Below are 13,655 nucleotides of genomic sequence, written 5' to 3'. Positions count from 1 at the left end.
TAGAGGAGGCTGGGGGAGTCAGTGTAGAGGAGGCTGGGGGGTCAGTGTAGAGGAGGCTTGGGGGTTAATGTAGAGGAGGCTGGGGGAGTCAGCCTTACTTGTTGACTGGAAGGCAGTATTGAGATGGTAACTCCAAAGTAATCTGACTGACTTCAGTGAAATCCCTATTAAAATTCCAGTGACCATTTTTACAGAAACCAAAAGCAACCCTTACAATTCACATGAAACTTCAAGGGCTCAACACTGTTAAAATGATGTTGGAAATGAGAAAGTTGGGATACTCACATTTTCAAAACTTACTACTTCAATATTTACTACAAAGCTACAACAATCAAAACAGCGTGGTGCCAACATTAGGACAGGCATATAGATCAAGAGATGTAAACTAAGAGTCCAGAGATAAACTCAAGTATCTATAGCCAATATATTTTAAACAGACGGTCAAGACCTTTTGATGGGGAAAAAAATACTCTCTTCAGAAGTGGTGCTGGAAGAACTGGATAACACCAATAAATAAATAAATAAATAAATAAACAAACAAACAGGGAACTTCTATCTCGATTCATATGCAAAAATGAACTCAAAATGGGTCAAGAACATAAACATAAAAATCTAAAACTATAAAACTCTTAGGAAACATAGTGCTAAAAATCTTAATGATTTAACAGTGGATTCTTAGAGCTGATACCAAAAGCACAAGTATCAAATAGAAAAGAAAAAATGAACTCCAATAAAAACCTTTGAGCAAAAGACAGTATCAACAACATCTATGAAGCATTCTACTAAGAGGGAGAAAATAGTTGCAAATTGTGTACCTCAAGAGTTTCAGGTCTATAACTCAACAAGAAAAAATCAGCACAATTAAAGGAGAGACAAAGGGTTTAGACATTTGAAAAACATACAAATGGAAACTGAGCACATAGAGAGACATTTAATATCACTGGTCATTAAGAAATAACAAATCGCCAGGCAGTGGTGGTGCACGCCTTTAATCCCAGCACTTGGGAGGCAGAGGCAGGCGGATTTCTTAGTTCAAGGCCAGCCTGGACTACAGAGTGAGTTCCAGAACAGCCAGGGCTAGACAGACAAACCCTGTCTCGAAAAACAAAAAAGCAAAACAACAACAACAAAAAAAAAAACCAAAAAACAAAAAAAAGAAAGAACAAATCAAAGACAATGACACAGTAATCCACACACTAGAATAACAGACGTTAGTTTAGTGAAGATGTGCAGAAACTGGAATACTACTGGAGGAACAAGCTAAACTGATATGTGCAGTGTTACCAACAACTGCTCTGTGAGATACATCCAGGAGACAAGGGAATACACACATATCCTTAAACACCCACTTATGGCAACATTACTCCTAACAGTAAAGAGGATGAAAACTCAATGCTCACTAACAGATGAAAAGATAAAGTGCACACACAGAAGAACATATACACCCTACACAAAATGGACTGTCACTCAGTCACTGAAGATCAGAGTGACAGTACCTTCCTGAACACGCTCAGGGACATTACACAGGTACAGATGGCTATTACTGACTGCATGACTCCTTTCACAGGACACAGAGAAGAAGCAAATCCACACACAGAGACAGCAGACCAGATCAGGGCTTGGGAAGGAGGTGGGAGGAGATTATTCAATGGGGCTCGATATAATGTTAAACTGCACAGACCCAGAGGTTGGGAGACATTTTGAGTGCATTAAATACAACTGAACTGAATAGAATAGAATAGAATAGAACTGAATAGAATAGTTAATTATATGTCATATGAATTTTTCTCAATGGAAGAAAATGCTGAACTGTGACTTATGGACTCATTTATATAAGTATCTGCCATATGCCAGAAACTCTCTTTATTAAGGTGATGAACACTTTTTTTTTTAATACAAAAGGAAAGAAGCAAGCTAAGAGATTATGAGAGACATGGGCTATTTTAAGAGTTTAGAGAAGATCCTTCAAATATTTTAAAAGAGACCTGAATAAATCAGAAAGCATTATTCCTGATAAATAATGGGAAAGAAACAAAATCAATCATATACAAAAAAAAATGCTTTCTTAAAAAAAAAAAACAGGGATAGCTAAATATAGCTGTTCTTTTTATGCAAATATAGTGTGACTTTGATTTTCAGATATTTCACCTACTGTTCTAAAGACTTTCTTAGCTAGGTATAGCAGCACCTCTAATTCCAACACTCAACCTCAAGAGGATGAAGCAGGAGGACCACAGCCTCAAGGTCAGTGAGACCCTGCTCCAAAGAGGACAAGAAAGAGGGGGAGAACTCTGCACAGCCCAATAACGCTCCCTTCAACCCGCATGTGAAGCATCCTTTTACCCCAGCCCCTACACTCCAAGACAGTCTGCATTTCACCTTGTTGATAACACACACACAAGGAAAAAGGGAAAGCAATTATCACTCTTTTTAAATTATTTTATTTCCTGAGGCAAGTCTTTATCCCAAGCTGGCCTCGAACTAGTTCTGTAGCCTAGGCTATGTAATTTCTTAGCCCTCTTGCCTCTGCCTCACAAGTACTGAGATTGCTATAGGTGCTATAGTAACAGCAGGAATTATTGCTTGTGATGTGCTCATTTCTCATATTGCGTTACTTATCACTTCCTTTTAATGTGTCTGTGTGTGACATGTCCACACGAGTGAAGATGCCCTGGGAAGGCAGGTGAGTCTGGTCCTCCTAGAGCTAGAGTTACCAGCTGGTGTGAGGCACAAGTGTGGGAACTGAGCTCTGAATGGGAAAGTGATCTCTCCAGGACCCCATTACTCCTCACTTTTACATCTCACAATTACTTTTCTATTGTTGTAAAACACACGTAACAAAGTGTACCATTTCAGCCATTTTAAGCATATAGTTTATTGGCATGAAATTAGTGATAATGCTCTTAGCAGGACCTATCACCACAGCTCTGCATTCCACAGAAAACTGAGTCTAGAGAACTTAGTGCTGTAAGGAACTTGACACGACTGTCAGCTAAAGAACCTGAACTCAAATGTCTGTCTCTTCCCATACATGAATGTCTCACTTTTTTAAAGATCTTTTTATTCTATGTTCGTGAGTGTTTTCCTATATGTATGTATGCACTGTATATATATGCCTGGTGCCCATGGAGGCCAGAATCCCTGGAACTGAAGTCAATAATGGCTGTGAGACATCAGGTAGGTATTAGGAATTGACTCCAAGAACAAGCCAGTACGCTTATCTGAGCAATCTCTCCAGCCCCAAGTGTGTCTCATTTTCATTCACATTTCAGGCTAAACTTTGTTAAAACAAAGGAGGAAACAAGCCCCTTACAAAGTTTGTCATCTCACAGCTGGGCAGTGGTGGTGCACCCCTTTGATATCAGCACTTGGGAGACAGAGTTCTCAGGTGGGTCTCTGAGTTCAAGGCCAGCCTGGTGTAAAGAGAGAGTTCCAGCACAGACAGGGCTACATAAATAAACCCTATCTAGAAAAAAAGCACACGCCTTTAATCCCAGTACTTGTGAGGCAGAGGCAGGCCAATCTCTGAGTTTGAGGCCAGCCTGGTCTACAGAGTGAGTTTCAGGAATACACAGAGAAACCCTGTCTTGAAAAAACAAAAAAAAAACAAAACAAAAAACAAAAAACAAAAGTCAGTCATCTCAACCTAAAAGTCTGTCAGAGAGACAGCGGGCCTTCCTTGAGCCTGGAAAAGGCAGGAGAGTGTTCTAGACACACTGAGGGCCTTTGTTCTCATACTACTTTCTCTAAAAAGACCCTGACAAGCCCCTATCAACCCAGGGACGTGGGTTCAGCCCTGGTGTCCAGCCCTCCCTGGAGTAGGAACACAGCCATGGAACAAGCCCCGCACCCCTGGCCCGACAGACTCCAGCCTTTCCTGGTTCCACAACAAAACTTCACAGTGACTCTAGCTGGAAGGCAAGATGCTCTGAAAGCCAGCATCACTTCCCTGTGAGCTGGAGAAGGCTTCTTCGCTTTTAACTTATATTCCCATAAGCTCTCTGGAGTTATAATTAAGTCTGCAATGAATGGGTGCCGGGCTACAGCCATGATGCTCTCTACAGAGTGGCCAGGCCTCGGGGACCTGTTTACCACTAACAAGCTAATGTTTGTAAAACTCTGTAAAGACATGATGACTAAATACTATCATTATGAGTAGACTACTGGTTTAAATGTAAATTAAGAGAGATAAAGAGGAAAGAAAACACATTAATAAATCAGGGTAGGGACTGCTATATACAGCAAGATGTATGCAATATCTGAACCACTAGGGTAAAGAGTATCCTGATTTTTTTCACTGCTGGAGATAAAACCCAGGGCCTTGTTCTAGGCTCTACCATTGAGCTGCAACCCTAGTCCCTTGCTAGGCTTGTTATGAATACAAGTATACTGGTGTTACAGCTAAGGAATGAAAACTGACTAGGGAGGGGGAGGCAAGCAGGTGTCAGCAGAGAAGCTGCATGAAAAACTACTCCAACAATCCACGATGTATTTGAAAAACACTGTATAGGGAATAAAATAAAATCTACACTCACAGAACAAAACCAAAAAACATACAACTGAATAAAATCTACAACCGAGTTGTAACCAGATGCAGTAACGCATGCCTGTAAACCCTATCTGCACTTGAAGACTGAGATGGGAAGATCGGAAGTTCCAAGACACTCTGTGCTTCACAGTGGGTGTGAAGCCTAAGTGAACTGTACAGTGAGACTTCATATCAAAAAACAAACCCATCAAACCACCTGCTTCGAGGGCGCACAGAGCTGTGGTGAAAGCAGGACCTCTAGAAAAGCCCTCTGCTCTTCCTCTCCTCTCCTGTGAAGGGTGCGGTTCCAGCCTCAACAACTAGTCAGTTCCCTTTTCCTGTTCCCTGTCCTATGAAGGACAGCCATGGAATCAACCTAGACTCATGGAACTTAACTGAATGACGCTCCTCTTCATCTCGGCTGTCTTACTCCAGTTACGCTGCAAGAAAAAAATCCCTGCTTGGCTTATGATCCACATCTCACAGCACTTCTGTTCACCTGTCACAGCCCCTACCATGTCATCACCAAAGGATTCTTCTAGCTTGGAATCCTTCTAGCTTGGTGGCATGGAAGCTAGCCACCAGCATGGTTCAAAAAAGGAGGAGGATGAATAGGAGGAGGAGGAGGAGGACGAGGAGAAGGAGGACGAGGAGGAGGAGGACGAGGAGAAGGAGGACGAGGACGAGGACGAGGAGGAGGACGAGGACGAGGAGGAGGAGGGTGAGGAGGAGGAGGAGGACGAGGACGAGGAGGAGGAGGGTGAGGAAGAGGAGGAGGAGGAGGAGGAGGAGAAGGAGGAGGAGGAGGAAGAGGAAGAGGAGGAGGAGGACGAAGAGGAGGAGGAAAAGGAAAAAAAAAAGAAAAGAAAAAATGTAGTTTGATAAAATACAGGTTGAAAATCCCTTCCTCAAAACACCTGGAAACAAACGTATTTTAGCTGAGTGGTTAGAATCTGGGCTCCAAAGAGAGCCATGAGTAAATACAATGTATCTTTTGGTGAATCAATTCTACTAAAAGATTAGGAGTAGAGTATGCAGGGACAAAAACATTACTGAGTACAATGTATAATTTACAATAAGATAAAACGTCATGGGCTTGCCCATCCTATGGCGGTAAAGTCCTACAGAAAAGCCTTCTGAAACCGATACACTTAATTTACCCCATAATAAGGCTACAACTCTATTAATCCAAAACGCAGAGAATTTAATTTCCAGAGTAAAGTTAGGATGTCTAAGCATTAATAGGCAAAATGCTCCAGAGAACTCGTTTCCCTGTTCTTCTGAAAAAGTTAGAAGTTTGTATCAAAGAAGTTTCCCTACCAGATTGGTGGTACACACCTTTAATCACAGGATTCTGGAGGCAGAGACAGAGACAGGTAGATCTCTTGTGAGTTTGAAGCCAGCCTGGTCTACACAGCAAGTTTCAGGACAGCTAGATCTCCATAGAGAGCCCCTGTTTCAAAACAAGTTAACAAAAAGTAGTCGTTTCCCATTGTGTAACTCCCTCTAAAGTATCAGAGCTGCCAGAGGAGAGAGTAGCATCCAGGAAAATGACCAAAGGAGGCACTAGGTTTAGCCAACTACATCGCAGACTCAAAGCAAAGCCCAGTGAACCCTGTGGTCAGTCGTGTCTTCTCTTCCCTCCCACCTTAGAGACTCTGAGCACACTCACCAAGCACTCGCCATGTGTCTGGCCCTGGTGGAAGGAGCACTGCACCACAAACACCTACCTACCTCCCGTGCATAGATCTCCAAATGCACACTAGCCTAACAGAGTGAACTTCACCTTGGAAAACCTCTTCAAAACTATGATGACTCAGCACTCGGGAGGCAGAGGCAGGCGGATCTCAGCCTTTAACCCCAGCACTCAGGAGGCAGAGGATCTCCACCAGCCTGCTCTACAGAGTTCCAGAACAGCCAAAAAAAAAACAAAAACAAAAAAAAAACAAAAAACAAAAAACCCTGTCTGCAAAAAACAAAAAAAAAAGTATTCTAACTCACCAGGCATGGTGGCTCATCCAACACTAGGGAGACATGGCAGGAGGGTCCCAAGTTCAAGGGCAGCCTGAGAATCTGTCTCAAACAAAAATCATCATGACTCCTAGACATGTACTTCACCACTGGAATGCCACTAACTACTGTCTGAAAGGTTATATCATTCCACTTGGTTATTCAATTTCTCAATACTTAAAGGACACCAAGCTTCTCATTCATATGGCTTTAGTGGTCTTGATATGTAATCAGTGTTTGAACTGGAGAAGAGACTAGGATATCAGAATAGCAGTTCCTGGGCTGGAGAGATGGCTCAGCGGGTAAGAGCACTGACTGCTCTTCCAGAGGTCCTGAGTTCAATTCCCAGCAACCACAAGGTGACTCACAACCATCTAGAAAAGGATCCAATGCCCCCTTCTTGTGTATCAGACAACAGTGTACTTATATAAATAAAATAAATAAATAAATCTTAAAAAAAAAAAAAAGAACAGCAGTTCCTGAGAGGAAAATGGCCTCTTGAGAAGTTACCAAATAGTTCCCATTCATTTTTTTCATCCTTTACATTGTTTTGCGGAGGTGAGAGGCACATGTGTGGAGGTCAGAGGGCAATCTGCAAAAGTTGACTCTCTCCTTCCACTAACTCTTTCCTTTGACCATAGGTTCCAGGGACTAAACTCAGGTCATCAGGCTTGGTGGCAAGCCCCCTTACCTGATGACCATTTCTCCACCCTTTAATTAATTTTCAAATAATTCAAGTCAACATGAAGCAAATCCTTTAAAAATGAAATCATAAAATGAAACGTGGGGACTGTGAGATGTCTCAGCAAATAGACACTGCCATCCAATGATGTTAAATGTAACCGCCTAAACTTGATCAGCAGAACCCATGTGACTTTGAAAACTGACTCCACAAAGTTGTCCTCTGACCACCACATGCCCAAAGTGGCAAGGACCCACTCTCTACACACGCACACACACATCATACACATATAATAATAATATTATTATTATTATTTCAAAAATGAGACACAGGGTCCTGTATTTCATTTCTTGAGAATAGAAATGTTTCAGGCCCATCAGTAAGGAGCAGTGAATCTGGGAGAGATGTGTTCTGTCTTCACCTCAGTCTTTTCAACCTAGTTGTTCTCATTCTGTGGGTAATGACCCCTTTGGGGTGGCATATCAGATGGTTACATTATAATATATTACAGTAGCAAAATGACAGTTATAAAGTAGCAATTTGATAATATTATGGTTGGGGTCACCACAACATGTAGAACTGTATTAAATGGTCAGAGCATCAGGAAGGTTGACAACTATTGACGTACAATGAGAAACAGTAGGCAACAGCACCATGCTATGGCTCTATCTGGTGCCAGTGTCTATCCCTTCCATAAACAGTGCCCTTCAGAGGCACCAGACCCACTCAGCTCCCAATCACACAAGACCCTGCAAGAGCAGAGGGGCAGTACAGGATGCAACATCTGAAAAGCTGACTACCCGCACTACCAGCATCCTATGGACCAGCCGAGAGCAACAGGGCAGCAAGCTAACAGGCCTCCACGCACACTGTAGGGGAGGTACTCTACTGCCATCCTCAGGCCCCCTACAAGTGGGGCCAGATTTCCTAAGGCTGTGGCCAACTGGGCTGCCCTTCCCAAAACCTCCCTCTGACGGGTCTGGGCAGCCAGGAACTTTTCCTTACAGTAACGCACACACTCACACACACTCTCACACACACATTCACACACACACACTCACACACACACACACTCACACACACACACACACTCACACACACACACACACTCACACACACACACACACATACGCACTTGCAGACTTCTGTACACAACCCACTCACTCATTTCCTCCTACAAAAGTGGACAACTTTCCTTGTTTTTCCTGATAAGAGAATCAACTGAGGGTGGGGCAGTGTGCTGGTGTCTTAGTCAAATCTTGGGTGAGTTCTGGCTTGGCTCTTCACTGTGCACTAGGCCCAGATGCCCCAGGTTTCTACAGAGCATGTCTCCAAAAGCAGGTGCTATGACTTACTCATCCTAGTGTAGTGTAACTAGATTATGGGAACTCAGGGCACATTAACTGAACATTAATTAAATGAGCAAGACTCCCAAGTCACAGTCAATAATGTGCCTGTCTGAATGCAGCAAGATGCCAGCCTGACTCCTGGGGGGCCAGAAGCCAACAGTCACCTACAGGACTCAAATCCCGCTCCCTGACAGGTGACCCCAAGTCTGTAAGTACCCACAAGTTTCACTAAACAAAGGTTCTCTATTTGATAGAAACCTCACCTTCTTCTTCCTAGATCGGCTTTTCATCCCAGATCTTTCCTAGAATATGCAAAATGAAAGAGGCCTTCCAAAATCAAAAGGCATTTTATATTTTTATTAAGTAAGTATTATAGAAATTATACAAATATATTTAATGTTTCTTCTACACTTTTCTTTTTGAAATTGAATTTTCTTCTTCTTTCTGTCAGCTCCTCTGGGACCGCACCAATTCCCAGCTACCTCTCTACTACCTTCTTGTCTGCAGGCCTCTGTGCTGCCCTCACTCTGGTTCCAAGCTCAGAGTGACTCCGTCTCACTCTCAAGGCCTCGCTGCCTCTCACTGGTCCCCTTCCAGATCCTTCAGCCTTACCTTCCTCACTTTCACTCTCTTCTTAGCTTCCCTATCTGAAATGTAATAAATATCTATGTACACAGACAACAACAAAAAACACCTAATTTTTCTTCTGTAAACACTTGCAGAGACACATGCAGGGTTCTGAGTCCACAAAATCAGACTGGGTTAGGAGACGTCTCTGTTAATCATTCTGAAATTGACCATTGAGAGGAAACTGAGCTATTGCATAATATTTGATAGGTTAGCTCTTTTGCTGTCTGGAGCGTCTTACTATACAAGATGAGAAAACAAAGATGGGCGAATTTAATGCCATTTCCTTTGTGTGTTTGAGCTAGCTCAGGCTTGCAACACCACAGTGGCAGCTTCATCTCTCCTGAGGTAGTTTCAGCATGATAAAGAAGGATTTTAAGGGAATGATAAATCATGCTCATCCTTTTGGCTCATTAGCATATGTATCCTGACAATACCCCAGGAAGTCCTTCCTCATTCACACTGAAACATTCTAAGGGATTCTAGCAAAAGTGTTTAGAGAAAAATCTCAGACACAGGGAAAGCAAGCATCAGTTCAGAGATGCTGGGTACCAGGAGACCGCCTTCCAAGGCCCAGCAAGAGCAGTAGAGACAACTGACTGCCGCTACTGCCTGTTCCCAGCGGAACGTCTCTGCAGCCTCCTCACTGAGGCCATCTTACTAATTCCAAAAAGAATGGATAGCAGCCAAGAAAAATAATTGGTCTTCTTTTCCCTCACAGAAAAATTCACATGAATGTCTTGCTTAAAAAATACTGGAATTCTCCCTGGCTAGATTTTTGACTCCCCGACTTCTGCATTGTGACAGCTGGAACAGATGGTGTCTGGGTGAGACACCTTACATCTTAAGCCTTGTCCCTGATAAGGTCTGATTTCAAACAGTGAGGCTAGACACCAAGGTCTGCCAGGATGTATCACCAGATCCTACACACAGGGTTTTCTGACTCCTGTGATAAATTTCCCAGTTTTCAATTTGCTCTGGCCAGAGAATTTTCACCTTCAGACTAGTTCTTAATATTTAAGATGTCACAACATGGCGAACAGGGAAGCATTCCCCTCCTGAGTAAAGGGTGTTGTACACTATTTCACTAGACACCCTACAATGATGCAGTATTCTCAACAGGCCATTTTACAAGATCTAAACACACCAGGGGTTAAAACCCGACTGAGGGTCTGCCTGAACATTTCTGCATTTAAGCATTTTATACACAAATACAAAACAGCATTTCTAAAGATTTCACTTGTGTATCTAGTCACAGAAATGCTACCAAAAAAATTATGGCTCCTCTTCAGTTGTATGCTGTGAATGTTAATTAAGATGGCAATACAACACTCAATAAACCCTTTAAGACTCCACAAAAAAGAGCATACTTACAAATGTGTGTACGAAACACACACACACACACACACACACACACCCTTCTATTTCATTCTCAAAACTGAGTCAAAGCTCAGTACAAAAGCCGTGAAAATAAAATCAGTTCCTTCAACCGATTATTAATCTGAATGCTTCTTCGATTTCAGAGCACGTCCACAGCACTTCACCCATTTGCATGTTGTTGCCGTTTTAAATTAAAGGTAAAGAATTTTCCATGCAGAATTCTCTCTAAAGGTCTAATCCTGATACCCGCGTCCCCAACCGGTGGTGATGACAGTGTGGAAACGTGGCGAAACGTACGTGAGCCACAGCCAGCCGCCTCCAGAACCTGCAAGCCCCGCGGCAAGGATCGTTTTAATGGCTCGCCCGTGGGGAGCCCACTCTGACCTTTGGTGTTAATCGAAGGTGGAAGGTGTGCATTCGGCCCCAGCTGGATCCCAGAACCGCCTGCCTTCCAGCCTCTCTGCAGCTCTCCGACTATGAATCAGTCATTCATCTGCAGAGCAATGACTCAGTATAAACTTTTAAATAATGGCTCAAAAACCCACCTCCACCAGCCAGGGCGAGCACGCTCCTCTATGCGGGCACCCTGACTCCGTCGTTCCGCACCGCGCCAAAGCCCCGGGCCTCGGAGATGCTGGCGGCTCAGCACCCCTCGGGGCGGGCACCCAGGGCTCGAGGCCTGCCCGCCCCGTCCGCCTGAAGCGCCGGCGCCTCCGGCCGGGAGCCGGCCGCACACACAAAGTTTCCAAAGTTGGGGCGGCGGGCGGGCCGCACCGCAGACGGTGAGGCGGCCGGGCCTGGCATCGAAGGTCCCCGCCGGGCCCGGGGCCGCCGCCGGAATGGAGCCGCCCGCCGCCCCGCCGCCCCGCCGCCCCGCCGCCCCGCCGCCCCGGCCCGCGACCTTACCCCGAGGCCCGCCCGGCCGGCCGGCTCAGGGGCGCCGCGCGCATCCTCCGCCGCCCTCTGCGGCGTCCAGCTCCCCGGGCAGCCCCATGTCGGGGGGCGGGGAAGGGCCGGCGGCCGCCGCCGCCGCCGCCGCCGCCGCCGGCTGGAAAGTCCCTGCTGGGCTGCAACCCGGCTCGCGCACGCGGCGGCCGCCGGCCGCGCCGCCTCACGCACCCTCGCGCTGGCACTTCCTCTCGCGCGCTGGAAATCCCCGCGGGCCGCCGAGGCGCGCGCCCCAGCGCGCCCGCCCCCGCCGCCCGCGCGCGCCTGCCCCCCTCCCCTCCCTCGCCGCCACCCCGCGGCTGGCGCGCGCCCGCGCCCGTTGCTAGGGACCCTCGGCCCCGCGCTCGCCGCCGGCCTTAGCAACGGCGGCGCGCGCCCTAGGCCCTCGGGGGCCCTGGCCCCTCCGCGCGCGCTCGCGCGTGCGCCCTCGCGCCCCGCCCGCGTCCCGGTCTTTCCGGGTCAAAAAGCCAGTCGAGCGGAGAGTGAGGCGAGCTCCCTCACCGATGCCACCTCGACGGGCGGCCTGGCAGTGTCGCCCACTCGCGCGCTCAACGTCTTTGCACCTGTAGAAGACACTCACTCGCGGGCACCCCATTGGCACGCGTGCAGAGTTCGCTCCTCCGGTCTCCCGTCCAAGAGCACACATCTTCAGGGACAGAGCTCACAGGCCGGCTGGTCTCACTGATAGTCAGTCCCCCCGTTCGCGCACACAGACATGCCACCTCCATGCGTGCCCCTCGCATGCTCACAGGCAGCTCTAGGGCTTTAGCAGAGTTCCTCCTCGGCTCCCTACGTACCCACCCAAAGTGGGTCTGCCCTGTGTGGACAGGGTGGCCAATCTGTTCTGGGCACTTCTCTAGGCCAGGAACACCCATTTCTCCAGCGGCTTCATCTTGCTGTCTCGTGGTCATCAAGGGATCACAGGGCCCCAACAGATGTCTCTACTGCCATGGCAAGATGGGAGCAAGTGGGGGTCTTTCCTTATAAAGTTCAGACACTGAGCAGAGAGGCCGTGATCGTTTCCAAATCGGCTGGAAACTCACACTTCCCTTCTCAGCTCAAGCGGTGGGATCCAGCGGTGACCAGGCTTGCAGGAAGTCCAGCATCTTCTGTCCAGCTTACCTCATGGAATGTTCTAGAAGCCTAGATAGTCTCACAGGACATCTCTGAGAGCAGTGGCCCAACAGGTGCCTGTACAGGAGCCCACGCAGGCCTCGCTGGCCAGGCTCAGCCAGGCCAGTGGCGCCCCCATCTGGGCCACAAGGCCACAGTTCTGAGTCAGGTCAGATCCAGGGTTCCCCAAGGCAACAGTGCTAGAATGACAGTCCCACCTATGCGGACTCTGGAGCTCACTGTTAACCCCTTTCCCCTCGTGGGTGTCTTTAATGGCCCGGAATGCTCAGGGTGCCCCTGCCTTCTACACCCGTGCTCTGCGGCCTCTGCTATTGGATCCCAGCCTTGGCCAGGGCGCCTTTTTCCTCTCACGCCTTTCACTGTCTGCACAAGAGAACTGCCCAAATCCAGAAAGGCTCCCCTCTCTAGGCAGCACTGTTTGGATTCTTTTCAAATAAGCCACCAGGCAGAAGGTACAAAGACCTGTGCGTGGGGCTTCCTATGGCTGCGCGGCTCCTTTTATTCTCTGCCAAAGCACTAGTAAGCGTTCTTCAGAATGAGTAGGTTGAGTCCACCCGCGTGGAGCTCTCTGCGGGTGAGACCAGCTTCCGCTCGTCTCTCTCCGCACCCCGAGCCCTCCTTCTCCCATTCACCACCTCTAAACTCCCCGGCTTTGGGGAACCAGAGAGGGCAGCATAAAGAAGTTTGCCCCGATCGGGGCCAGAGCTTTGGGGGCGGGTTTCTGGCCGCCGCAGCGCCAGTTGCTGGGCAGAAGTGATGAGCAGTCCGGAGAACCAATCAGAGGGCTCTGCTCTGGGAATTTCAAAAGCAAAGCTGGCTGTTCCCTATGGCAACGATGAACAACACGCCGACACTGTTTCTGGACAAAGAAATTTCTCTCAGGAATTGATGTGGCCTCACATGCTCAGTTTGCTGCATTTTAAGATGCATGCAGATCTCGTGATGACTCACCGAAGTGCAACTGTCCAGAGAGCCGCTCCCATCTGTTGTGCTAAGA

General features: G+C 47.1%; 1 protein-coding gene across 5 annotated transcripts in view; it reads right to left on the bottom strand.

The window, feature by feature from the left end:
• Traf3 (TNF receptor associated factor 3) overlaps positions 1 to 13,383 on the bottom strand; it is a 100,753-nt gene extending 87,370 nt beyond the window's left edge. The window contains exons 1-2 of one of the 5 annotated variants that reach the window (XM_031357643.1): positions 11,483 to 11,751; positions 10,961 to 11,069 (exon numbers count right to left, since the gene is read on the bottom strand). The gene's annotated coding sequence lies outside the window, so the exon portion shown is untranslated. The other 4 variants (XM_031357645.1, XM_031357644.1, XM_031357647.1 and 1 more) reach the window with 4 other exon arrangements.
• Between the last annotated feature and the right edge of the window lie 272 nt (positions 13,384 to 13,655).

Source organism: Mastomys coucha, unplaced genomic scaffold (genome assembly GCF_008632895.1).
Source record: "Mastomys coucha isolate ucsf_1 unplaced genomic scaffold, UCSF_Mcou_1 pScaffold6, whole genome shotgun sequence".
NCBI classification, from domain to species: Eukaryota; Metazoa; Chordata; class Mammalia; order Rodentia; family Muridae; genus Mastomys; species Mastomys coucha.
Note: the sequence above shows the minus strand (reverse complement) of the source record. Positions and strands in the feature narration are given on the sequence as shown.